This window comes from Chrysemys picta, chromosome 8 (assembly GCF_011386835.1).
Source record: "Chrysemys picta bellii isolate R12L10 chromosome 8, ASM1138683v2, whole genome shotgun sequence".
In the NCBI taxonomy this organism is placed as follows: Eukaryota; Metazoa; Chordata; order Testudines; family Emydidae; genus Chrysemys; species Chrysemys picta.
In genome coordinates, this window is record NC_088798.1 from 16,209,280 (window position 1) to 16,233,921 (window position 24,642).

At 42.7% G+C, this 24,642-nt stretch overlaps 1 protein-coding gene and 2 long non-coding RNA genes across 11 annotated transcripts in view; 2 read left to right on the forward strand and 1 right to left on the reverse strand.

Annotated features, from left to right (window-relative positions):
- NFIA (nuclear factor I A) overlaps nucleotides 1-24,642 on the forward strand; it is a 445,816-nt gene that overhangs the window by 52,410 nt on the left and 368,764 nt on the right. The window lies entirely within an intron of this gene.
- The window catches only part of LOC101941624 (uncharacterized), a 115,906-nt gene that overhangs the window by 27,891 nt on the left and 63,373 nt on the right, over nucleotides 1-24,642 (reverse strand). The gene's annotated exons all lie outside the window — the stretch shown is intronic.
- LOC135973220 (uncharacterized) overlaps nucleotides 17,422-24,642 on the forward strand; it is a 44,100-nt gene continuing 36,879 nt past the window's right edge. The window contains exon 1 of the long non-coding RNA XR_010589992.1: nucleotides 17,422-17,587. This is a non-coding gene — a long non-coding RNA (uncharacterized LOC135973220). The remainder of the gene's footprint in view (nucleotides 17,588-24,642) is intronic.

Genomic DNA, 24,642 nt, shown 5'->3' on the forward strand with positions numbered 1-24,642 from the left:
TCAGGATTGGTGCCAGGGCCGGCTCTAGGCACCAGGCACCCAAGTACATGCTTGGGGCGGCACCTGGTAAGGGGCGGCGGGGGGAGTGCGGCGCGGCATTCCGCGGGGGGTGGGGGCACTCCGGCGGCGCGGCATGGCGCGGCGGGCTCCGGTTGCGCGGGGCTCGGCGAGGGGCTGGGGCGGGCGCAGCGCTGGAAGGGGGTTCTGGCGGCGCTCGGCGGGGGGCGGGGGCGGGCTCCGGCAGCACAGGGCTTGGCTCTCGGCGGGGGGTGCAGCACGGGCGCGGCGCTGGGGGGGGGTTTCCGGCGGCGCTTGGCAGGGGGCGGGGGCGGGCTCCGGCGCGCGGCGCTCGGCGGGGGGGCGGCTCGGGGGGGCGGCACTCTGGGGGGGGTTCCGGCGGTGCTCGGCGGGGGGGCGGCGCGGCGCTCGGCTGGGGGGGGCGGCGTGGCCCGGCGCTCGGCGGGGGACCTGGGGGGCGGCGCTTTTTTTTTTTGCTGCTTGGGGCAGCAAAAAAGCTAGAGCCGGCCCTGATTGGTGCACTCATTTAATCAAAAGGCACAAGCAAGAAGGCTATAGCTGGTGTGCTGTGAGCGTTGCTTATTAAACTGATCCTGATCATTTCACTGTTACCTTGTATCTCATCTTATACTTGGACTGTAAGCTCTTTGGGCTAGCAATTGTCTATTCACTGGCTTTATACAGTGCTTAACATAAAGGGGCCCTGATCCCTAATACAATTCATAAAGAATAATGTTGAAGAAAATTTGGTACTGGAAACTTGGCAAATTTTAGAGGCAACCATTTTTGTGTTGCTCTTTATACATTTTGAATAGGTCCAGGTAATGGGGTATAGAGTTACTTTGAAGAGAGGTTTCAAAGGAACACAAATGCATAGGGTTTTTTTTGTTTGTTTGGGGGGTGGGGTGGGGTTAAGGCCAGAAGGGACCATTAGATCAACTTCCTGTATAACACAGGCCATAGACTTTCATCCAGTTATTACTGTATTGAGCCCAGTAGCTTGTGCTTGACTAAAGCATACCTTCCACAAAGGCATACAGTCTTGATTTGAAGACTACAAGAGATGAAGAATCATTCACAACCCTTATTCCAATGCTTAATCACCCTCACTGTTAAAAAATATTTGCCTTATTTCTAATTTGAATTTGTCTGGCTTTAACTTCCAGCCATTGGTTCTTGTTATGCCTTTCTCTGCCTGATTACTATATTCTACAAAAGACCAATAATAATAATAATAGTACTAGTAATAACCTCCTTAGTTATTGTTGCCTTTGTTTTTGCATCCAATGAGGCAATGTGCCAAGTGATGCAGATGTTAAAATTACATTGAAAGAGGCCCCCTGTATCTCTTGGTTGCAATAAAAAAGCTGCCCGTGTTCTTGCTTCATCAGCATCCAGTGTCACCTTTAGAAGGCTGTAAGTTTCCTTTGCTTTTACTTGAGCCTTCAAAGAAACAGAAAGGTTGTGCACCTTTCCCATTGCCACTTTGTGTGAGAACTGTCCATGTAAGATCTAGCCAGATGCTACAACCCACCTTCTTATTTTAGCTGGGAATGAGGTGCTACCCATGGCCACAATCACATTTTTAAAGGTTATGCTGCCAACGAATATGGAAAGTTATTTCATCCTTGTCATTTGGTGGTGGTGTGGGTATTTTTAACTTGCTCACAAGATTGGCATTAGAGGCTGGATTCTAACGTTAGCTCTTGTTCAAGGCAGTGTAAAACTGTACCATACCTGGAGGAGCACTAGGGGCGGTTGTGTATTAGGAGCACATTCCCTCCCCCAACTCCCTCATGAGCAGGGGAAGTGCTCATATCTTGCCATCCTTAAGGATGATGCAGCATATTCAGCTCCTTGCCATCACATTTCAGTGCTATGCCCTTTTTCCACTATGCCTCTTATAGGATAGAGTGCATTTTAGGCACAGTCTTGCCCTAAAAGGGGATTCAAGAGACAAATATCCAAATGGTATAAACTTCCATGTGTGTTGGTATAAACTGGGTATACAGGCAGAGGGGACTGATTAAAATAGGAAATATAACCAAAGTGGTTGCATCCTTTTGCAATCAGCTGTTATAAAGGCTGGCCATCAGCTGTTTAACAAGACAACTTTTCCAGTTTCCAACAAGCCTAGTTTCATTGTACATAATTGCAACCATCTCGGTATGGCGATTCAGATAGAATGTTATCTTTGAAATGGCAGCAGTTAAAGGGTTGAAAATCGAATTTTGGATCACGATTAGCCTGTTGTACATTGTTATAGTTTTCTGAAATGTATGATTCAAGCATTTTTCATACATACAGCAACTGTAATCTTTCTTTTTTTTTACAAAAACAGAAACAGACTAGTGGAGGCCTATGAGTAACAAAAACCATAGCAAAATGAAGAGAATGGGTTTTCCTATTAGATTAGAAGAGATTTAAAACTTATAGTACAGGAAAATGTTGAATTTAGGGTAATTGGTTGCTGGATTTCTTCAGAATTGAAATCATTATGCCCTGGCCATATTCCAAGCCATCCTTTTCTTATTTTTTTAAGGTTATAGTTAGAAACAGTGCAGAACATACTATAATGTTGTAGTTGTTCATGTAATGTCACTGAAGCTAGCTTCTGAAAATAGACAAAGGACTTCATGTCCTGAAGTGTTCTACTGGTGGAAAATTGATAGCAGCTTGAGATATGCTGTTACTGGGTTTTGTTCTACCTTCAAATTTGTGCTGACTAAAGGGTTTTTGTGCCTGCAAACAAAAAACAAAAAAAACAAAAAACTCTTGTCTAGAGGAGGCTGGAAGCTTAAAACAAATGCAGTTTGGAGGGCATTGATTCCTAAGCAGGACTCTGTGAATTTAGCTGGGAATCAATAAATAACAACCAAACTATTTTACTTTTGTCAATTGTAATTTCCTGAAAGAACGTGAATGGCAAGAAATAATTTTATTATTTCCAAGACAAAAAAATAAAAATAAAATAGAAGAATTAAACAGTGTTTTCCCCACTATTGTCTGTTTAGTCTGGAGTTATTGCCAGGTTTGTATACACTACAATCTATTCAAGCATTACTGAGAGATAGGAACCAGAGATGCAGTTTGAATGCAAATTAAGCATGTGCTTTTTACCAAAGCAGCACAGAGACTGTGAGTGTGACCAGGGATATATGAACCCTTCCTCCACCCCTGCCTAATATAAATAAATCAAACAAGTAGCACTACCACCCCACCACACCTACACTGGAAATCAAAGGCTGAAATAAACCATCATTAATCATAAAAAAAATTGTCTAGCCTTACCTTAATGATACTGTGTGAGTTTGCTGGCTTATCAGGGACAAGAGGATGTATGGCTAGAGCAGCTTGAACTCTGGAGACCCCAGACAGTGGAACTATTTCTAGAGGACCATTACTGCCAGTGTAACATAAAGCAGCCCTTGGATTTCTCTAAGTTATGGTAAGTGACTAAATGGCCCTCAGCCTCCTCCAGGATTTGGACAGCAGAAACAGGGCCACCTCTCTGCCCTCCCAGTCTGTTCCCCTATCTCAGGTCCTGCAGTGAACATAGCTTGGCCATACGCAAAGTTCTGGCCCATTATTTCCAAGAAAGATTGTTAGGTATTGATGCTTTTATCTTCCAAAGCTACCCTTTAAACAACATGTTTTCCTCTCTGAGGATCACTGGCCTTTTTCTTTGCCAGATGCAGTTTCTTTCCCCGAAACTTTCCTTCCCATTTCAAATTAAATTAGTGCCTTTGGCCACTACTTACTCTTGCAACAAGTGCCATAGGAACTTTAATGATTACAAACTGTCAAGTTTTATCTTTCAAAAAATGGTACCTCCATCAGTAGCTGTTTGATGCCAGGGTGCTTGTGTTCAATATATACTCTGAAGCAAGAGGATGACCTGTTGAATCACCACCATTATTTCCCAGGTCTGGTTGACCCAGGAAGAGTGCTCATTCAGGTACTGGCCCAACCCCACTTAGTTTGTGACTGTGACAGACTCGGAGTACAACATGGTATGGCTGGCTGTTCACCAGTGGGTGCTTCTCAAAGAATACGTCTCCAGCAGCATTTCATGCCATGCTGTGACGTAGCTTTATCACTGACTCAGAGTGAAGAGTGTCAAAAAAGAGCCACGAGGTCAGGAGCTATATAGCACTGTCTTTTCTTCTCCATCTCAGGCGGCTCCACCATCATGCCAGCCACCCTAAACAAGCAGCATTCTACACGAAGGGCAGCTGACTGTCCCCCATTCTATGCCCACTATTGCTACTCCAACCCATACTGCTCTCACTTTCTCTCCCCATTCCTGACTAGATCTGGCCACATTTTCAGATGAATAGTTTATTTGCTGAAAAATGCCATTTTGAGTCAACTATAAGTATTGCAATAAATTTGCCAAATAGTTTTAGGACCAAAAAAAAAGAGAGAGAGAAATTAAAGATCAGGTTAGTCACAGTGGAACTTAGGCACTATTCATAAAATACATGCTAGGTCTGTTGCCCTTATTCTTGATAGTTCCAAGGCTAGGGCACTCATCTGGGATGTGAAAGACATGGGTTCAAGTCCCTGCTCTAAAGCAGGTGTAACCCAAGTCTCCTTTCACCCAGATGAGTCCCCTTACCACCAGGCTGTTGGGTATTGTGTCTCTCTGAATTTCTCCTGTGAAGCTAATCATTGGTACAGAGACTACAAAATGGATCTTCCCGGTCCCAGCTGAATGCCCTAACCATCAGGCTATAGAGTCCTCTTGCTTGCTCTCTGATCCAGTGACTGTTCAAGTATTTTATACAAAATGGAACTGCTTCAACAGGAGAGGTTGAGAGCACCCCAAGCACAGCTCCTTCTCCTCTTCTGGTGTTGTGAATCTAGCCCTTCATTTCCATTGCTTTTATTTTTAAAAAATGCCTGGAAATGTAATGCTTCAGTTGATCCAAAATGAAATTTTTGTTGACTTTTTTGATTCACCAAAAAGTCCATAAAATGTTGGTTTTGGTTTTGACCCAAACTAATTTTTTTTTAATTTCAGAACTGCCAGTGAACTGAAAAATCAATTATTTCCCTATCTGAACTCTTGATATCACCTTCCAACGAACCTGGTACTGCCTAGGGAACCCACTTCAGAAAGTCCTGCAGCTGCCATGAATTCCCCTATTATATAAAACATAAAAATCAGGACTGAAGGGTTTAGCATTGCTTCTAATCCCACTGCCCCAAACTATCCCCCCCCCCAAAAAAAGAGTTCCACTATTTCAGGCCTGGGTTTCATAGCTGATTCATTAATTCTATACATGGGCCCATACCCTTCATCTTAACGCCCCATCCAGATCTGTGTTTTGCTAGTGGCCTTTATTTATAATGAGGCCACACCAAAACCCCAGATTCTAACAGTCAGGCTTTGGGATGTTCCCAGTTCAGATCTAGATTTTGTAACATAGGCCCGTCTCTAGTTTATATTGTCCTGGTAACTGTACATCACTCTTTCTATAACACCCTGTGACCGGATTGACCACACTGAGAATGCAAGACTCAGGCTGCAAAAAACAGGGCAGCCAATCCCCCAAACTGGTGGCTTATTCTATAATTGGATTCACCAAGCCAGTAACAAAAGAGTTTCTGCAGTACCACACTGGTTAACCAGAAGCCAAATACAGTCCCCCTTAGACATTCCAGACAAAGAGTTCTAATATAGTGAGAGGTTACTGAAAACCCAATTCACCATATATGAGGTTCTTATTAATCCCAAAGGATCAGACACTTACTCCCAGGTCAGTATATATCTCAGATCTTACCAAATATCACATGGTCAGTCAATCCTTAGTAAACTAACTAAAGATGTATTAATAAAAGAAAAAAGAGAGGTAAAAGGGTTAATAGATCATATACATACAAATGATTACAAAGTCCTTATATCCGGTTTGTAGCAGTGATGGAATAGTGTGCTGGATTGCAAAAGTCTCTCTGGTAACTTCCAAAGGATTGGAAGTTCCTCAGTCCAGAGTTCAAGATACTCCTTTTAGTTGTAAATCCACAGTCCAGAGAATTAGAGCAGGAAAGAGGCAAAATGGAGATATCTCGGGTATCTTTTATATCTTCCGCCATGCGCATGAAATTTACTGCCCCAAACAAAGTCCACAGCCCCTGTGTATGGAAAGTTACTGGCCCAAGGTGGAGTCCAGGGTCACATGAGCATATCACATGCCCCTACATGTTTTGCTAAATCACAGGGGGTGGCCATTGCCTCCTCACTCTCTGAGACATCCACAGGAAAGTCTTTTGGATGGGATGAGATTCTTCAATGGCCCATTGTGCGAGCTGAGTGTCCTTAATGAGCCATCAACACATAGCTGGCTAGCCCTGATGTAAATCCATCTGTGGGGGTGTCACCCAGGAATACAACACATGTTTATGATACCAGTTCATAACTTTAGATACAAAGATGATACGTGGATTTAACCAGGATAATCATACTTGATGGATTGTAACTTTACCATTGACACCTTACTTAATACACTTTGTACAAGATTTGTTGCAATTGTATAACAGTATATCAATGATATAAATGATCATCTTCAATCATACAAAATCATACCCTCTTTATTGGTGCGTTTTGAGTGTTATAAAAAAGGTGGGAGTGTTATAAAAAGGGTGACTAGAATAGGGTTTAATGTAGTTGAGAGCTTTGCTCAGTTTGTTAGTGTTTTATTTACACATACGCACCCAAAAAAGTAAGACTTTATTATCCATTAATGATCGTTACTGAGTGTTGTTTCTATGATCTTTTGAATATTGCACCTCTAAATAGATCCCTTATGATTTATTCTTTCATTTTTCCTCATCAGTCTTGCTGAGAATATAGCCCGCAAACTGCACTTCTTTCCTGTAAACCCACTGTTTTCTGCATTATGAGATTTGTTCCATTTTTTAGTGCCCACAATTGCTACGAGATAACCAGGAAAGCCATTTTTTTCTTTACCTTTAACGTTTTTCCTTTTCATTTCGTTCTGAACTATAACAAAGAGATGATGGTGACATTGAGTTTTAAGGTGGATTTTTTTTATCCAATCTTGACCTAACCACGTTGAGCTATTTGAAAACAAAACAATCCTGCTGAAATTGTTACATAAAATCTCTTCTGTTTTCTCTCAGCTGCTAGTTTGCTCTGTTGTTTGCCAACTGCTCTGTCAGTGGCACATTCAAAATTGCACCTTTCTGGCCCTGCTTAAGTCTAGGTCGTGCTGTTGAGCACAGTCCTGAGCAAGGGGTGCTGAGGAAGTTGTACCTTCCACTCCAGGAGTAGCCTAAGGGCTTGTCTACGTTACCTGCTGGATCGACGGGCAGCAATCGATCCAGTGGGGGTTGATTTATCGCATCTAGTCTAGATGCGATAAATCGACCGCTGAGCGCTCTCCCATCGACTCCGGTACTCCACCAGGGCGAGAGGCGCAGGCAGAGTCGACAGGAGAGCATCAGCCATCGACTTACCGCAGTGAAGACACCGCGAAAAGTAGATCTAAGTACGTCGACTTCAGCTATGTTATTCACGTAGCTGAAGTTGCGTAACTTAGATCAATCCCCCCCTAGTATAGTCCAGGCCTAAGGGACTCAGCAATACCTCTCTGAGACACAGTTCCCTCCTTCTACATATTAACTTCCAGCTGGCCTATACCAGCAGCAAATTACAACCCTGTACACTCCCCCACATTACCTCATATGCTGGCCATAGAATAGGGGTACAGCATCAAGGCTCTGTAGAGATGAGGTGACTAGTCAACCATTTGCTCCAGGTATGAAGTAAGCATATGTGGTAGTGCATGCTTTGCTCCTTGACACACAGATGCAAGATTCAGGTGTCCCAGGCAATTGTGTGTAGAGGGGTGCTCACTCTCCTGCATGTGCCTGCATCTAGTGGGGTCCTACAGGAGTAAAGAGGTTATTTTACCTCTGTATTTGGCAGTGGTGTGACTGCTGCTGGAATACTGTGTCCAGTTCTGGTACCCATGATTCAAGAAGAATGTTGATAAATTGAAGAGGGTTCGGAGAAGAGCCACGAGAATAATTGAAGGATTAGAAAACATGCCCGCTAGTGATAGACTCAAAGAGCTTAATCTATTTAGTTTATGAGACGGTTAATGGGTGACTTTATTTCAGTCTATAAGTATCTACATGGGGAACAAATATTTAATCATGGATTCTTCAGTTTAACAGAGAAAGGTAGAACATGAGCCAATGGCTGGAAGTTGAAGTTAGACAAATTCAAACTGAAGTAAGGTGTAAATTTTTGACAGTCAGACTAATTAACAATTGGAACAATTTATGAAGGGTCACAGTGGAGTTGCCATCATTGACAATTTTAAAAACAATATTTTTCAAAAAGAGATGCTCTAGAAATTATTCTGTAGTGGTTCTATGATATATGCAGGAGGTCAGACCAGATGATCACACTGGTCCGTTCTGGCCTTGGAATCTATGATTCTGTGTAGTCCAAGTAACTATCTAGCTATAATGGTTCCTCGCTCTCCCCCTTGGAGGGAGGCCACTCAGGCTGGCCCTGTCTGGCCAGGACCAGAGTCTGCAAGACAGCCAAGAGCCCGCAATAGGGCTGGGCGATGAATAGTCACTGTCAGGCTTTAGCCTGGGCTTGGGTAGCTCAAGTAGTCAGCCCTTAAACACAGTCTCTCAGGGCGGGCTTTGACCTAGGCAGAGCTCAGGCAGCCAGCGAACCAAAACAGTCTACAGGTGAGCTGGGGCCTAGGCTTGAGAAGGCTCAGGTTGCCAGCATGTAGAACAGTCTCTCAAGGCTGGCTTTTGGCGACTGGTAAGGGAAGCGCCTCTTCAGAGCTAGAGCCTCCTTGCACAGTGTAGGGGATCAGCCACCCCAGGGTGGGTTGGCAGGGGGATGCGGGTCCACCTTATTCCACTGCGTCCCAGCCCAGGGCCCTGGCAGGGTCAGGATTGGCTGCCTCTGCGTCGGCAGGGATCCAGCCTCAACACGCCGACTGAGCCACCCCTGGTTCTGCAGCCGGCTGCTCCAGGCCACATCCTGCCTCCCCAGGGTTTGGTTCCTGCGGCCTCCAGGCCTCTTCCGGCTCCTCGGGATATATGGCAGCAGGTATTCCGGGCCAGTCCTCGTCAGCGTCTGGGAATCGGGAACAGCCAGGCGCAGATTCCTCTCGGGGACGCGGGAGAACAGGCAGGGCATCCTTCTCCTTCGCAGGCTCTCCCGCAACTGTGCTGCAGGGCCGGTCTTTTATGCTTCCAGCCACACACACCCTGGTACTTCCGGCGATCTAGGCTCCACCCTCCAAGGGGCGTGTAATGGTCCCTCGCTCTCCCACTCGGAGGGCGGCCACTCAGCCTCACTACACTAGCCCTTAGTGATTATTTGTAGGAATCCTGCCCCTCTGCCAGTAATAGGGAAAATCAGCAGGAATTACCTTTATTAAGCCCCATTTTCTTCCCTTACCCCACTCTGACCAGCTTCAGTTCCAGCATATTTCCTCTGACTGGAGGTTAAGCAAACAGTTTCTGCCTCAGCAGATATCCTTGTGCTTCCTTGTGTGCCAGTACATGGATGGGACCATCCCTCTTGTTTCAGACACCAAATCACCAATGAGACACATCTGGGATAGATTTAAATCTCCCTCCTAGCCACAGCTAGAAAATCTTTCCTGAGTCAATGATGGTTGCAGATATGTGAAAAACTCTCATGGCTCCCAGCCTCCTGTTCTCATTTGCTTAAGTACGTCATTAAAAAAATGGATGTGCCAGTAAAACTGGCATTCTCTAAAAGTTGCTTGCTGTGGAATTAAAAATAAAAAATCTACCATTTAATTCTATTGGACAACAATCCAAATCAAGCTGGAGAGAGCAAACATTCTAACGGACTATGCACAATGCAAAGTGCTATGCTTGAAATCAGAGTAGCTGCACTATGCTTACTGTAACCTGGGCATGATGCTGTGTAAATCATCGGTTACCAACTTTGGGTTTTGTCATGTAGGGTGGTTTAATGAGAGTAAACAATGGTTAAGTTAAAGTGATGCTCAATGACTCACCAATGATCTGTGTATCCTGGACTCCCAATGCAGATTATAAATTTTGAATCAGAGATGTAGTTGCAAGATTTCTTCTCCTAAGAATGCCAAGCAGGAGAAATGGGGAGGTGATAAAATGAACACCAGCCCATGGGTTTAGAAAATTAGAGCCAGATGTTCTTGCATCATATCAGCCAGGCACATGCTGATGGCCAGGAGCACACATTGATAGGCACTAGCAGCAGGGAAACTTGCCTCCTTTCCCATCCAAGCGACAGCCAGCTGAAATCACTATAGGCAAATCATAGAATCATAGAATATTAGGGTTAGAAGAGACCTCAGGAGGTCATCTTGTCCAACTACCTGCTCAAAGCAGGACCAACATCAACTAAATCATCCCAGGGCTTTGTCAAGACGGGCCTTAAAAATCTCTAAGGATGGAGATTCCACCACCCCCATAAGTAACCCATTCCAATGCTTCACCACCCTCCTAGAGAAATAGTTTTTCCTAATATCCAACCTAGACCTCCCCTATTGCAACTTGAGACCATTGTTTCTTGTTCTGTCAGTATAAATGTCTGTATAAACTCTATCAATAGCACATGGAAAGAAAAAAATGTTTTTTAAATTGAGCTTCCACTTTTAACAAGTTGAAAAGAACAGTTGCTAATCAGTCATTAGGGAAAAAAATTGTCTGCCAATCAAACACCTTCTGACCTACTTTTTAATAGGAGCAGAAACCAGAAACCCTTTATGCTGTTTAAAACCTTCAATGGGGTGCAATTCTAGTAAGCAAGAACTCCTGAGGCACTTCTGTTACCTTGTCCCTTTTATATTCTTTCTACCCTTTGGCCACTCACACAAAGCAATGCCTTTCCATTTAAGTGTACTTTGACTAATTAATTTATTCCATCTGCTCTTTCCTCCAGAAGTGCAATCGTCACACACAAGTTTCCAAAACAGATTTGGGTTCTTATATTGATAACCAGTCACAGAAAAATGTAAGGGAATAGGAGGGAAATATTGAGATTTTCTTTTCTTTTATTTCATCCTCACTGGTTTTGAAGCAGATTGCTGATTTATACTGTATGCTGAATACATTAGGGCAGTCGACACATCTGAGATCATTCATGCAACTAGATTGGAAAAGCTGATACCGCTGCCTAAGGAAGGGCCATAAAAAGTACAATGTCCTTAAAATCATTTTTATTCAGATTCAGTGGAACTGAGTATTTCTTTTGCATATCAATGATTTAGATAATGGCATACAGAGTATACTTATAAAGTTTGTGGATGATACCAAGCTGGGATGGGTTGCAAGTGCTTTGGAGGACAGGATTAAAATTCAAAATGATCTGGACAGACTGGAGAAATGGTCTGAAGTAAATAGGATGAAATTCAATAAGGACAAATGCAAAGTACTCCACTTAGGAAGGCACAATCAGTTGCACACATACAAAATGGGAAATGACTGCCTAGGAAGGAGTACTGCGGAAAGGGATCTGGGGGGTCATAGTGGACCACAAGCTAAATATGAGTCAACAGTGTAACGCTGTTGCAAAAAAAGTGAACATCATTCTGGGATGTATTAGCAGGAGTGTTATAAGCAAGACACAAGAAGTAATTCTTCCGCTCTACTCTGCTCTGATTAGGCCTCAACTGGAGTATTATGTCCAGTTCTGGGCGCCATATTTCAGGAAGGATGTGGACAAATTGGAGAGAGTCCAGAGAAGAGCAACAAAAATGATTAAAGGTCTAAAAAACATGGCCTATGAGGGAAGATTGAAAAAATTGGGTTTGTTTAGTCTGGAAAAGAGAAGACTGACAGGGTACATGATAACAGTTTTCAAGTATGTAAAAGGTTGTTATAAGGAGGAGGGAGAAGAATTGTTCTTCTTAACCTCTGAGGATAGGACAAGAAGCAATGGGATTAAATTGCAGCAAGGGAGGTTTAGGTTGGACATCAGGAAAAACTTCCTAACTGTCAGGGTGGTTAAGCACTGCAATAAATTGCCTAGGGAGGTTGTGGAGTCTTCATCATTGGAGATTTTTAAGAGCAGGTTAGACAAACACCTGTCAGGGATGGTCTAGGTAATACTTAGTCCTGCCATGAGTTCAGGGGACTGGACTAGATGACCTCTCGAGCAGGGCTGGCTCCAGCGTTTTTGCCACCCCAAGCGGCAGTGGGTGGGGTGGGGGAAGCCGCGATCGGCGGCACTTCAGCAGCAGCTCTACCCCGCCGCTTCATTCTTCGGCGGCAATTCAGCAGCAGGTCCTTCCCTCCGAGAGGGACTGAGGGACCCGCCGCCAAAGAGCCAGACGTGCCGCCCCTTTCCATGGGCTGCCCCAAACACCTGCTTACTGCGCTGGTGCCTGGAGCTGGCCCTGCTCTCAAGGTCCCTTCCAGTTCTATGATTCTGTGCCATCTAATCTGTGGTTTATTCTTGAAATGCCTGGCTAGAATCCCCATGGAACCAAAAATGATCAGCAAATAGAGACCCAATTTGATCATTTTTCTTTGGAGCATTTACAAGGAGCTAAAGAGATCAATTTTTAAAAGTAAAAGCACTGCTGAACTTCATTGCCAACACTTGTCGTTTCACAAGCACTGCAGAATCAAATACTGCACTGTTCTTCCATATGCAAGTTAGCTTCTAAAAAGTTAGCCACATTTATTTTAGACCAAGTGCCCTTTATCTGAACTGACAGCAGGTAACTGATCAAATATTACTGAGTTTGCCTTTAAATTTTAACCTGCGAGAGTTCCATTGCATCCTGTTTTTATGTTGTGTGGCATAGTATGCCAGAACTAAGCAATATGGCACACCGTAATGTAACATGACAGCTAAAATTCAAAAGTTGAAGACAGTTCTTCTACAATGATTAACCACTTTTCGTATTGAATGGCTTTGCAAATCCAGTACTTTGTGGATATTTTTTAACCTGCCAGGTATCCCTGTACTGAGTAGGTCAGCTTTTGATCTGCCAGCTCTTTGCATAGGAAGTTACTCTATTAGATATAGATTTCCAGGACTTGGTTGGGTTTGCAGAACAGAATAACACAGTTTTGCATGTCACTTTTTGAACTGGTTCAGATTTAGTTTCTCTTTCTGCATGTGGAGTTTCATCCACGTTCCTGCTTTGATGCAAAGTAAATTGACAGTTTGTAAACTTGAAGGGGAGCTAGGAAAAAAATGTTCTCTAGCAAAATATCTGTGCTCATTCGGGATATTCTGAGGCTCTCTTTGTATGTAATTTGGATAACCTTGACAACTAACACAGTAAACAGTGCCATAATTTTAAGTGACGATGAACTAGCATGTTAAAATATCTCTGCCAAAATCTAATACAAGTTCCAAGCCTACCAGGTGTTTCATTGTGTTATCACATAGAACTAACATAATTTTTTCCTTCAGTTCTGAAGAGGTGGTCCAAAATGTTTAAACTACAGTAGTTGCAACATGTCAAAGTGGGAATTTATTATCTCAGCCCCAATAGGTCTTAATAAGCCTTACACAACTGTTTAGGCATTTATTCTATTAACGGCTGTTCATTCCAGTGGCTTCACCTGAATATTCATGATCTTACTATTCCCAGTGCTTCAGTGTAGCAGCTGTTTGAAATCCACAGCAAATGTTCAAGAGAGTTCCACAAATATAAACACCCTCACAGCTGAATGTTTGGGGCCTGTGCATCACAGAGGAAAGATATGAAACATTTATGAGGAGTGATTTTTGGAGGATGGCATTTACAAAGCTTAAATAGTCCTTGCACATTTGGGAGCACTTCACAATGATTGGGACATTACCATGGAGGACAAAGAGTCTGGGAGAGCCTATATCCCACAAAGACGGTAGTCTCTCCTCTTCACCATAATTCAGCGTAATGGAGGATTCCTGCTCAATCCTATATTGATTAGAATCAGAACCAAGTCCCTTACAGTTGTAAGGTGTGTGTGTGTGTGTGTGTGTGTGTGTGTGTGTGTGTGTGTGTGTGTGTGTGTGTGTGTTGCTGTGGATTTTCTCAACCTTGTTTGAAGGAGGGTGGAAACACTATGCACAGAAAGGGCTTACTAAGAAGGTGATATGGTGAGAAATAATGGGATGAAATTAATTAAATTGACCAGAGTGGCAAATAGGTCACTATACAATAAATTTTTAAAAAAGAAGGATAATTGTGAAATTCCACTAGCTCCTGAATGAAGCCAAGCAATTAACTCAGGTCCTATGTATTTAGACTGTTTTCTGCTTAGTATTAAACAGTATTCTGATGTAGTCTAACTAGAAAAGACACTTCAATTAACCAGCACATGGAGGAAGGATATACAGAATTCAAGGTTTTATTTCAGAGTATTGGGAAGGGAGTTCTCATCTCCATAAATCGTCTGTTCTATTTCTGCCCAGGTTGCTAGTTACCGGTAACTGTTACCAGCTAAAGATTATTTGGTGGCCTTTGCAAATTGAATTGGTGGGTTTAGTCAGAGGACATGTGTCCTTCTCAAAAAAAAAAAAAAAAAAAAAAAAAAAAAAAAGAACAAAACCTTTTAAGGCATGAAAGGATAGTTCATTTTGAACTGATAGGTACATTTGCAAGGCAGTTGGATGGAAGTTTAAAACTGGTGCTGCCTATTTTGTAGAAAGTGGATTTTGTCTCCATTGTTATCACTCATGGGGAGGCAGAAGGATGGTCTTGTGGTTAAGGCATTGTGCTGGGACTTGAGAGATCTAGATTCATGGCTCAGCCACAGATTTTCTAAGTGACCTTGGTCAAGTCACTCAATTTCTCCATGCTTCAATTCCTCAACTGTAAAATGAGGAATAACACTACCCTACTTGATAAGGTATTTTGAGATTGAATTCATTAGTGATTGTGAAATACTTGGATCTACATTGGTGGGAGCCATTTTACAACCTAGAAATCTAGATTAACACATCCTAGCTCTCTCACCAGCAATACAATCAGCAAGAAAACAAAGGAATTTAAAAGAATCAGATTAAATTTTATTTAATTCCACTGGTTCAAAAGCACTGACTTTTCAACTCCTGCTTTTCACCTACTATCATCTCTCTAGAGATTGCGCTGAGCTTCAAAATCTAGATGCAAATCTGGATTCAAATGTCCCCAATGTTTGGGGTGTTGGGAGCTGTTTGGATCTGGGAGTTTGGCTGAGCTCACTGTAGAGGTGGGGGCAGCAGCAAAATTTTCATCTTCATCCACACTGGTCCATAGTATGAGTTTGTTTGGATCTGGGATTTTGGTTTGGTCCAATCACTGTACTTCTTTTGATGCACTAGCAGATTTCTTATAAGAACAGCACCAAATTGTGCGACATGGGATATGGTAAAGTGTGTGTGTGTGTGTACACACAGACATATACACACACACACACACACACATATATATATATATATAGGGGCGGGGGGCAAGGAAGTATCCAGTCACTTTACAGTGAAAGTCACTTCTGTGAGTATTACATCCAACTGTTGTCACCAAATGTGTTAAGTGAGTTGGTAGTTACTATGATTTAAATTGTCAACTTCTTGTAACTATTTTCCTTCATACATATTTATATATAGGCGTAATGTTTGTTCAGACCTTCCACAAACAGTGTACAAAACATTAACTTCACTATAATTCAGAGCAAGGCATCTTTTAAATGAAAGATGCCATTTCAAAAAGTATGCCACTATGCTGATCGCACTACATGAGTTTAAGTGTACAGAGCAAATTTTACAACAGTCCCAGGATTTTAAGTACTACCAGAGAAGGCATTGTTCATATACAGACCTGATCTCTGTGAACAGAAACGGTTCCAGGCTAATAATGAAATAATCCATTTTTACCAGATGAAAGAAGGGGGATCAGAAAAGTAACTTGAGCTATGGGTAATAATGGTGCCAAAAGCTTATAATGGAAAATATCTAAAGAATCCGAGACTCTCTTTGTTAGATATGAATGATTTCTTTTTTCTTGTGAAATGTGTATGAAGAACTTGAGAAGAACTGCCTGAGTGAATTTTATGAGAAAAAGCTCTGTTTGGGGGGAAAAAGGGGTAGTGTCAAGTTGCAGCCCAAACACATCTCAATGTTACGTAACAGGAGGCACAGTTGAAAGATGTTCAAACGACTGCACTGTGATGCACTTGGAGTTTGAATCTTTTTTTTTTCATTTCCTCCCCCTGCCAGAAAACAGAGTTTGATAATTTTAACAAGAAAAGTTCTGTGTGTCTCATTAGCAATCTGCACTAACTGATATTTAGGGCAAAATTCTCAGCCCATTAAAGTCAGTGGGAATTTTGCCATTTACTTCAATAAGATCAGGATTTCATCATTACAATCTCGCTACTTTGAATCAGTGATAGAATAAATACTGTACAGAAACGTTATGCATGAGTGCAATTTCTGGGCCGCATCCTTACTCGCATGAGTAGTCCCATTGAAGTCACTAGAACTTCACCTGAGTAAAGATTGGAAGAGTTCATTTGTGACAGTTCATAAACAATAGTCCTTATCATTGCTTCCTCTGAACTTTTCCCCTAACCTCCTGCTCTTATACAAGTAAGGAAAGAGAAAAAGCAAATAAAAGATTAAAATAATTATATTTTAATATTTAGGCTTAATCTGTGCCCCCAAAATATGCATACACCAACAATTGCATATACAGCATGTGCATTTGCCACATATAAAGAGCCCAATCCCACAGTCCTAGGGAATCCAAAATGTTGTTTTGATATTGGTTAAAGTTTTTGACTGTGCATGGAATGCCTGATTGAGTCACAAATGGCTAACTGTTTAACCTCCTCTCTGTGCATGTCAGCACCTGTTTGGCATATGCAGTTACTAGTACACACATTTTGCAAGTGCATCTTAGAAAACATAATCTCTATAAAGTTCAGGAGATACCAAGATTTATCTCTGAAGAGGGCAGAGATGGGAGTGGGTGAGAGTGGGTATGAGGAAAAGGGAGGAAAGTGGGATTAATGGCATGCACACTGGGCCTCATAGCCTATTCCTGTAAGTAAAATCGCTAATGTTCTGGAGTTCCATCCTTTGTATTTCAGACCCTGATCTATCTTCTAATTCCCACTCAGAATCCTTTCAGCCATGTGTGTATTGGTTACTAATCACTAAATAATAAACTCTGGTACCTCTATGGCACATTAATCTGAGGATCTCAAAGTATATTACAGAATTTAACTAATTAAGCATCTCACATGCCCACGTACACACTTGCTTAGAAAAGTGTGTGTGTTTGTAATTCCAAATAAATCATTTTATTTCAGTGAGTGCTGGTTTGAGATTGAAATAAGAAATAGCTTGTTGACTATTAAAGCAATTAAAAGGATCGTCTTATTGATTCCCACCCAGCGAGGCACAGACCTCAGTAATGAACATCAACTGGTTTAATAAGGGAAAAGGCAAGATTTATTGGACGCATGTGCTTTTCATTAGGGAGAGCTGAAGAGAAATAAAAAAATGCTGAGCTATCAAGTCATGGACCAGTCTTACTCTGATGAATGCAGCTAGCACAGGCAAGTGAGTAATAGAAAGTAGTATGTGACCTGTTAAATTATTGAAACCAAAGTATCAGAAACAAGATTGTTTTTTCTCCAAAGTTTTCCCTTTTGTTTTTTTCTTTTTTTCCTCACTTTGATTTCAAAATTTGGATGGCCATGAGAAAGAGAGACTCCAAATGTTTGAGAATCAGAGTGAAGACTCTCTTTCCTCTCATGGACTCTTTAGGGAACCTCTGATACATACAAGTGCTTCAGACACATACTTAATTTTAAATCAAAATTAGACATTTTTTTTCTAAAAGATGTGCTCTGGTTCAAACAGGAATTAGTTCAGGGAAGTCCTATGGCCTGAGTTGTACAGAAGGTCAGACAAGATGACCACAGGCATTATCTAGGATGTGTCACCTTCAGGAAGAATAAAAAATGTCTGCAAGGACAGAATAGGTACTGAAATGTCCCAATTATGTGAGAGGTAGTCTGGGTAATTGTTGGATTTTTATAGCTACCAGTTGTAGCAGTTGATTTAGCAAACATACAAATTGCTCTTGGGTGTTAACCCCCAGAGAGAGACTGTTCCAAATCAGCACTCTGCATGTTTACAGGCTGAACAATGAAACCCTGACTAAAATGATGGAATCTGGTATCATCATTTCTCCTTTGTCAGGCAGGGAGCGCGGGTTTTATGTAGCTTATAAAAACTAAGGGACCCAATTCTGCTTTCAGCTATATTCTATACATTCAGGCTACCTCCACTGACTTTGGTGGAGTTACTCAAGTCGCTCAGCATGTCACTGAGAGTAGAATTCTACCTGCCATCTACTAAGAAATAAAGCTTTTGGTTTCAGCACTTCCCCATTTTATGGGAAGTCAGACCTGCTTATTGGTGAAATCCTTCATAAAGCTTGAGGAACTGGAATCCTACACAGGAACCCTTCCTCATTGTTCCAGTGTGCAGGGCTCTTGGCTTCTGGATCCCTGTGATAAAGCCTGAATCCAGTCACTCTTTCCCCAGCCCTGACCCAGTATTCCCCTCTGTGGCAGTATATTGTGAACTGGCATCGAGGCCATTTCTTTGACACAGAGCCTCTTGCCTCCCATCCTCCCCACATACCCGACACACTGGCACCGTGGTGCTTCCGCAGCTCAGACCTTGTTTGGGTCCTCCACCAATGCATGAATTTTGCCCATTCTGAACTCCGCTATTGTGAACCTCCATGGAGTGTATTGAGAGTCGCAAACTGTTGCAGGGCATTGGAATTTGTAACCTCCAATTATTGATGTAGCAAACCTTTGCATGTACTGAAGTTGTTCTGACTTCAGGTTCCACTGCGTATTTGGTTTGTGAGATTGTTTTGGGTAAGTGGGTCCCTGTGAAGGTAGTGCAGATGAATGTGATTGTTAATTGCCTTGTGGCATGAAAAATGACTGAAAACGGGGCAGGTGTGTGTGTGTGTGTGTGTGTGTTTATTTTAAAAATCATCAGTGAATATGACTGGGCAAATATCCCTCATACCGTTTCTCAATGTACCTCAATCCTATAAAAAAGAACATCTCTCTAGGCTATTCCATTTCTATGCCCATCGGTCTGCAGAGGCAGCCCACAAAGGTATCAATGAGAGCCAAGTGTAGTGGTGGCTTTGGGTTCTGAACACTGAGGCCAGAACTGTGGCCACTGACTCTTTTCACAAAATCTCCAACTAGCCATCAGAGAATAACAACTCTCAGGCCTTGTCTATTGGGAAACTGCACCAGTATGACCTAGGATATGAATTTAAACAGTTAAACCAGTGCAAACCCGTGCGTGGACACTCTCTTATTTCAGGTTGAATGGCTTATTTCAGTTAAGCTTACTCTGGTTCCCTGTCCTGGATGCAAACTGGTGACTTAAGAGGTGGAAGACACATGCTTGTCATTCCGCTGGCAGTCACCAACCATGAATTGCGAACCACCAACTGTGCTTGGGTGAGCTGTTCTCAGGGTGACTGCTCCTCTCCCTAACTCCAGGGAAGGGCAGGAATGGCTCTGGGACTCCCTCTACTACAGCTGGAGTTGCTGCCATCTGGCTGAGGTCAGAGTTATGGTTTTCCAATAGTGTGAGTCAGAAGAATTTGGTAGGTGTGTGATGGTTCCTTATATGTTGGAAGTGCAAAGGAGTTTTGTGTGTAGATGTGGAATGTGTGATATCACTTACCATAATGTGTGGGCATGAAGTGGGAGGGGGAGGTCAAATAAGCTACCCTGAACTGAATATTTCCAAGCTTTTTAGGTATTGCATGGGTGGATTTTGCATTTATACAGTCTTTATGTAGTCAAACAAAGATTTTGTTGGTGGGTTACGTAATACTGCTTAATCTGTCCCACAGCTTTTCATGATGGTGGGCTGTCAGATTTGAAGGTTTGCCCGTAATCTAGGTTCCTAGGCCCCTGCTATTCAAAGTGCCCCTGCTGGAATGGTAGAGAGACAGGTGTATGTGAGAGACCAGAAGGACAGTGCATGTTAGAATGAGAAACTAAGGAGCATCTGACACTATTCGGTAATTCTGAGAGGGAGTTCAGTTTTCAGTTGGAATCACTGACTGGTAAAGGGCCAATTTTAAAAGAGACTACATTCTTTTCCAGGATCTTGTTTGTTTGGAGAGGGAAGGAGGGGTTAATAAAAACGCTTTTCCTTAGATGGGAACATACTTAAGGGGTTATAACTTGTAATGTGGGGCAAAAATTCCCAACGGTGTTTATGAAAAGGATCTCCAGGAAGAAAATAATGGGATTTAAAGATTTAGGTTGTCTGTGGTCATTTTTAGCCACACTTAGATCACCATTCCATCAGGGTCATCATTATGCAGGTGACTGCTAATTAAAATCCTAAATATCAGGAACCAGATGAAATGCTGACCTTTTCCTCTGAGGAAAGATTGATTGATTATTCTTTGTTGTTCAATACCTTGTGTGTCTTTAAAGATGTAATCTTGCCCATTCCAGGGCATTTTTTTAAAAGGTTCTGCCCTAGATTCATTGATGGAAGAAGCACTTGGCTGTGAAAGGCATCATATACTGAGTAATTGCACTTGTGTACACTAGGAATCATTTTACAGTGGTTTCTTTACTGTTGAAGCTGTAATTTTTTATATTGGTCAATCTCTCTATTGAATCAATTTGTGTATCAGAAATAGAAAATGCTAACATTTTCTTAAAGGATAATGTTTTGTAATTAGCGGGCTTTAAAATGAATTTTCATGGAAGAAGTCTGTCACTTTCACACGTAGTCCTTGTATATCACAGAATCGAATGCAGTGAATCCTATAAGGTTGGGGTGGTGTGTGCGTTATATCATAAGAACATAAGAATCGCCATACTGGGTCAGACCAGTATCCTGGCCATCTAGCCCCGTAACCTGTCTTCTGACAGTGGCCAATACCAGATGCTTCAGAGGGAATGAACAGAACAGGCAATCATCGAGTTATCCATCCCCTGTTGTCCAATCCCAGCATCTGGCAGTCAGAGCTGAGGTACACCCCAGAGGTTGCATTCCTGACCCCCTTGGTTAATAGCCATTGATGGACCTATCCTCCATGAACTTATCTAGTCCTTTTTTAATCCCACTGTAGTTTTGGCCTTCACAATATCACCTGGCAATGCATTCCACGGATTGACTGTGCATTATGTGAAGAAGTACATCCTTCGTTTGTTTTAAACCTGCTGCTTATTAATTTAATTGGGTGACCCCTGGTTCTTGTGTTATGTGGAGAGGTAAATAACACTTACTTTCTCCATACCATTCATAATTTTATAGACCTCTATCCTATCCCCCTTTACTCATCTCTTTTCCAAGATGAAAAGTCCCAGTCTTTTTAATTTCTCCTCATATCTTTCATACCCTTAATCATTTTTGTTGCCCTTCTCTTTACCTTTTCCAATTCTAATATTCACATCAGATAAGAATTGTAATAAGGGACTCCAGCAAGTTCCCCGTAGTGCATCACTGCCTGTTTCACCTTTGTCCGTGTATGTGTAGGCTTTGTTTCACTTTGTTACTACTTCTATTTATTATATATGCTCTCAGGCCCTGACACACACTCACTCTCTCTCTCTCTCTCTCTCTCTCTCTCCCAATAAGAATGTGCTTGACATTGTGTTATTTTTCCAGCCCACAGCTGAGCTCATAGGAATTAAACTTGCACTCTCGTAGTTCCTTCCTCAGCACACAGGAATTCTGTTAATGGCAGATTGCCTGAGATGTCCATTCACCTAAAGTCCGTGCCCTGAGCCATCTACCCCCAGAGAGTAGTAGTTAAAATAAACTCTTGTCTAGTTTTCCTCATTATCCCCAGCTTCTATACCACTAAGTATCTAGTTTGTGACCCTGTCAAGGCTTTGACCCACAGAACGAGAAATGCCGAACCAAAGGATTCTAAGGATTCAGTCACTCTTTCCCTGAAGTCTCTCTCACCCACATTGCTCAGTTAACATTTTACTGAGCATTTCACTCATCTGGAATCTGTTTTTAATAATTCCAGGAAACAACAGCAGAGACAGTTCAGGCCAATGCTGACCCTAGCTTGCTAAATTCCCCCTTTTTTTCCTTCAAAACTACATTGGAACAGAATTGATTGTAAATGGTTCCCAAAACTTCCAGGCCAGTTGCACCAGTTTAACAGACTACTCTTTATAGTCCTAATTAGCATCTGCTTCCTCCCAGTCAAATGTATGCTATATCTTGCAAGAGAGCTTGTGCTAAATCCCAGTCTCAGAATTGTTTGCAAAACTTGAGATTTGGAGAAAGCCAGTCTCCACTGAAGTTTAGCGTGCATACAGCTGAGTTGGAGGGGGGCAGTGGCAGAACTCCAGACAGGGCCGCCGAGAGCGGGTTCGGGCCCCGGTGAAAAAAATTTTTCGGGCCCCCCAGCAAGGGCAGACCGGCTAACCAGGGCAGATGAGGGGGGGGCAAGCCGGGGAAGCCTGGCCCTGGGCCCCCTTCCGGACCGCCGGGCCCCAGTAATTTGTACCGGCTTCCCCTCCCCTCACTCCCCCCCGTCGGCCCTGACTCCACAACCCCACACGGAGGATCAGCATTAAGGGGGTAGGGAGCAATCTAGAGCATCAAACTGATGTACCATTTACTGGTACAGGTACTGTGGTTGTGAACCAGTGGACTGGAGAAGGTTCACTGTTTTCCTGACATTACTTAATCGAGCAAACAAACAAACAAACCAACCCCGCAGCCCACATAAATAAATTCCCTGAACTGAAGAAGATAAATTTATCTGAAAAGCAGTGAGGAATCTGACAGGAAAGAGTTACTTTATGCCATGTTCTGGTGAGGTAAAACAACCTTAGGTTTGCTCTTGTCTGCAGGTTTTTCTTAGTGAGAACAGAAGGTTGGGCACAAGGTGAACTGTCAGGAGGAAAAATCGAGGGAATCATAGAGAAGATGGGCCTTGTACATAATTGATCTGACAGAGTGCTGCCCACTCTATCATTGTGGCTGAAATACGGTGGGCCTCCTGTGCAATAATGCATGCGATTTTAACAGCACAAGACTTGGTCTGTTAGGGGATTTGTTTAATCAGGAGTGTAACTATCCCTGTCAGCACTGCACATCATTTTCAAAACAAGAAAGCTGGTCTTTGACTGAAAGGAAAAAATTCTGTTGCACTAATCACCTTTAACAACTGATGTAGGAAAAAAGATATTCTGTGGCTAGGTCTACACTATGGGGGGTGGTCGACCTAAGATACGCAACTTCAGTTATGTGAATAGCATAGCTGAAGTTGCATATTTTAGGTCGACTTACCTGGCTGTGAGGATGGCGGCGAGTCGACCGCTGCCGCGCCGCCGTTGACTCCACTTCCGCCTCTTGCCACAGTGGATTTCCGGAGTCAATGGCAGAGCCATCGGGGATCGATTTTATCGCGTCTTCATTAGACACGATAAGTCGATCCCCAATAGATTGATTGCTACCCGCCGATGTGGCGGGTAGTGAAGACGTGCCCTGGGTGAAATACTGGCCCTCATTGAGTTGATGGCAAAACTCCCAGTGACTTCAGTAGGTCCAGGATTTCACCCTTTCTTCCCTGAAAATTTGACATTGTTACTGCTTGTCCTTCACTCTTCCCGCCCCTCCTCCCAGCATAGTTCATTTTATTGGGAACCGTAATCATGTTGAAGCACCTTGTAATTGCAAGGGCAATGTGCAAAGCTGAGAGTACTACTGGTTCCCTATTATCAGAAGAGGTGTGGGGGGAAAAGAGACTCCCAAAGACTTGGGGTTAAACAAGCAGGCAAAACGATTGAAATTACTGAGTGTTATTGGTTTCAGTTTGGAAGGAAAAAATGACCTAATCACTTAAAAAAATAGAGACCCCATTTTAAAGAGAATGAGAAACACGGTCCTCAAAGCTTTCAGATAAAGAGTAAGATTTTCACAAAGGACAAGTGATTTTGTGTGCCCAACCTGACACTCCTTTAGAGGAGCCTGATAGAGGTTGGGTGCTCCTGGCTTACTGAAAATCAGGCCCCTTTAAGGTGACTCAGGAATGTAGGCACCCAAAAATAAAAGCACACCATATCACTGGTCACTTTCAAAATCTTGGCTAAAAGGGCCAATCTTGCCGGATGCTGAGCACTCCCTGGGAGGTGCTGAACGCCATCAGATCCCAAGGGAGTTGAGGTCACTGAGCATTTCACAGGCTCAGGCTCTTGTTATCAATTATCAGAAAAATGGAGTCAGGGAAGGACCATCCTATTCATTCCTGTGCCTTGACCTGGAGAAATCACCCTCTGCTGAGGTGACAGAGTAATTCATTAGCTATTATGTACATTTAGCCTTATGATGGATAAATCAGGCTGATAATGTAATTATATTGCTGTGGCAGCATAATCTGTTTCCGAAGAACTAAGTTTATATCACCACAAATTTCATTTAAATGGTTACCAGCAATGAAAATCTATAGTAGCTATAAAAATAACTTGCACTATGCTCTTGAAACAACCCTTTCATGCAATGTTTATGGATGTTAAACCAGATTGTGATTATTTTCAGCATGTAGGGATTTACCCTCTGCATAGTGTTGGCAG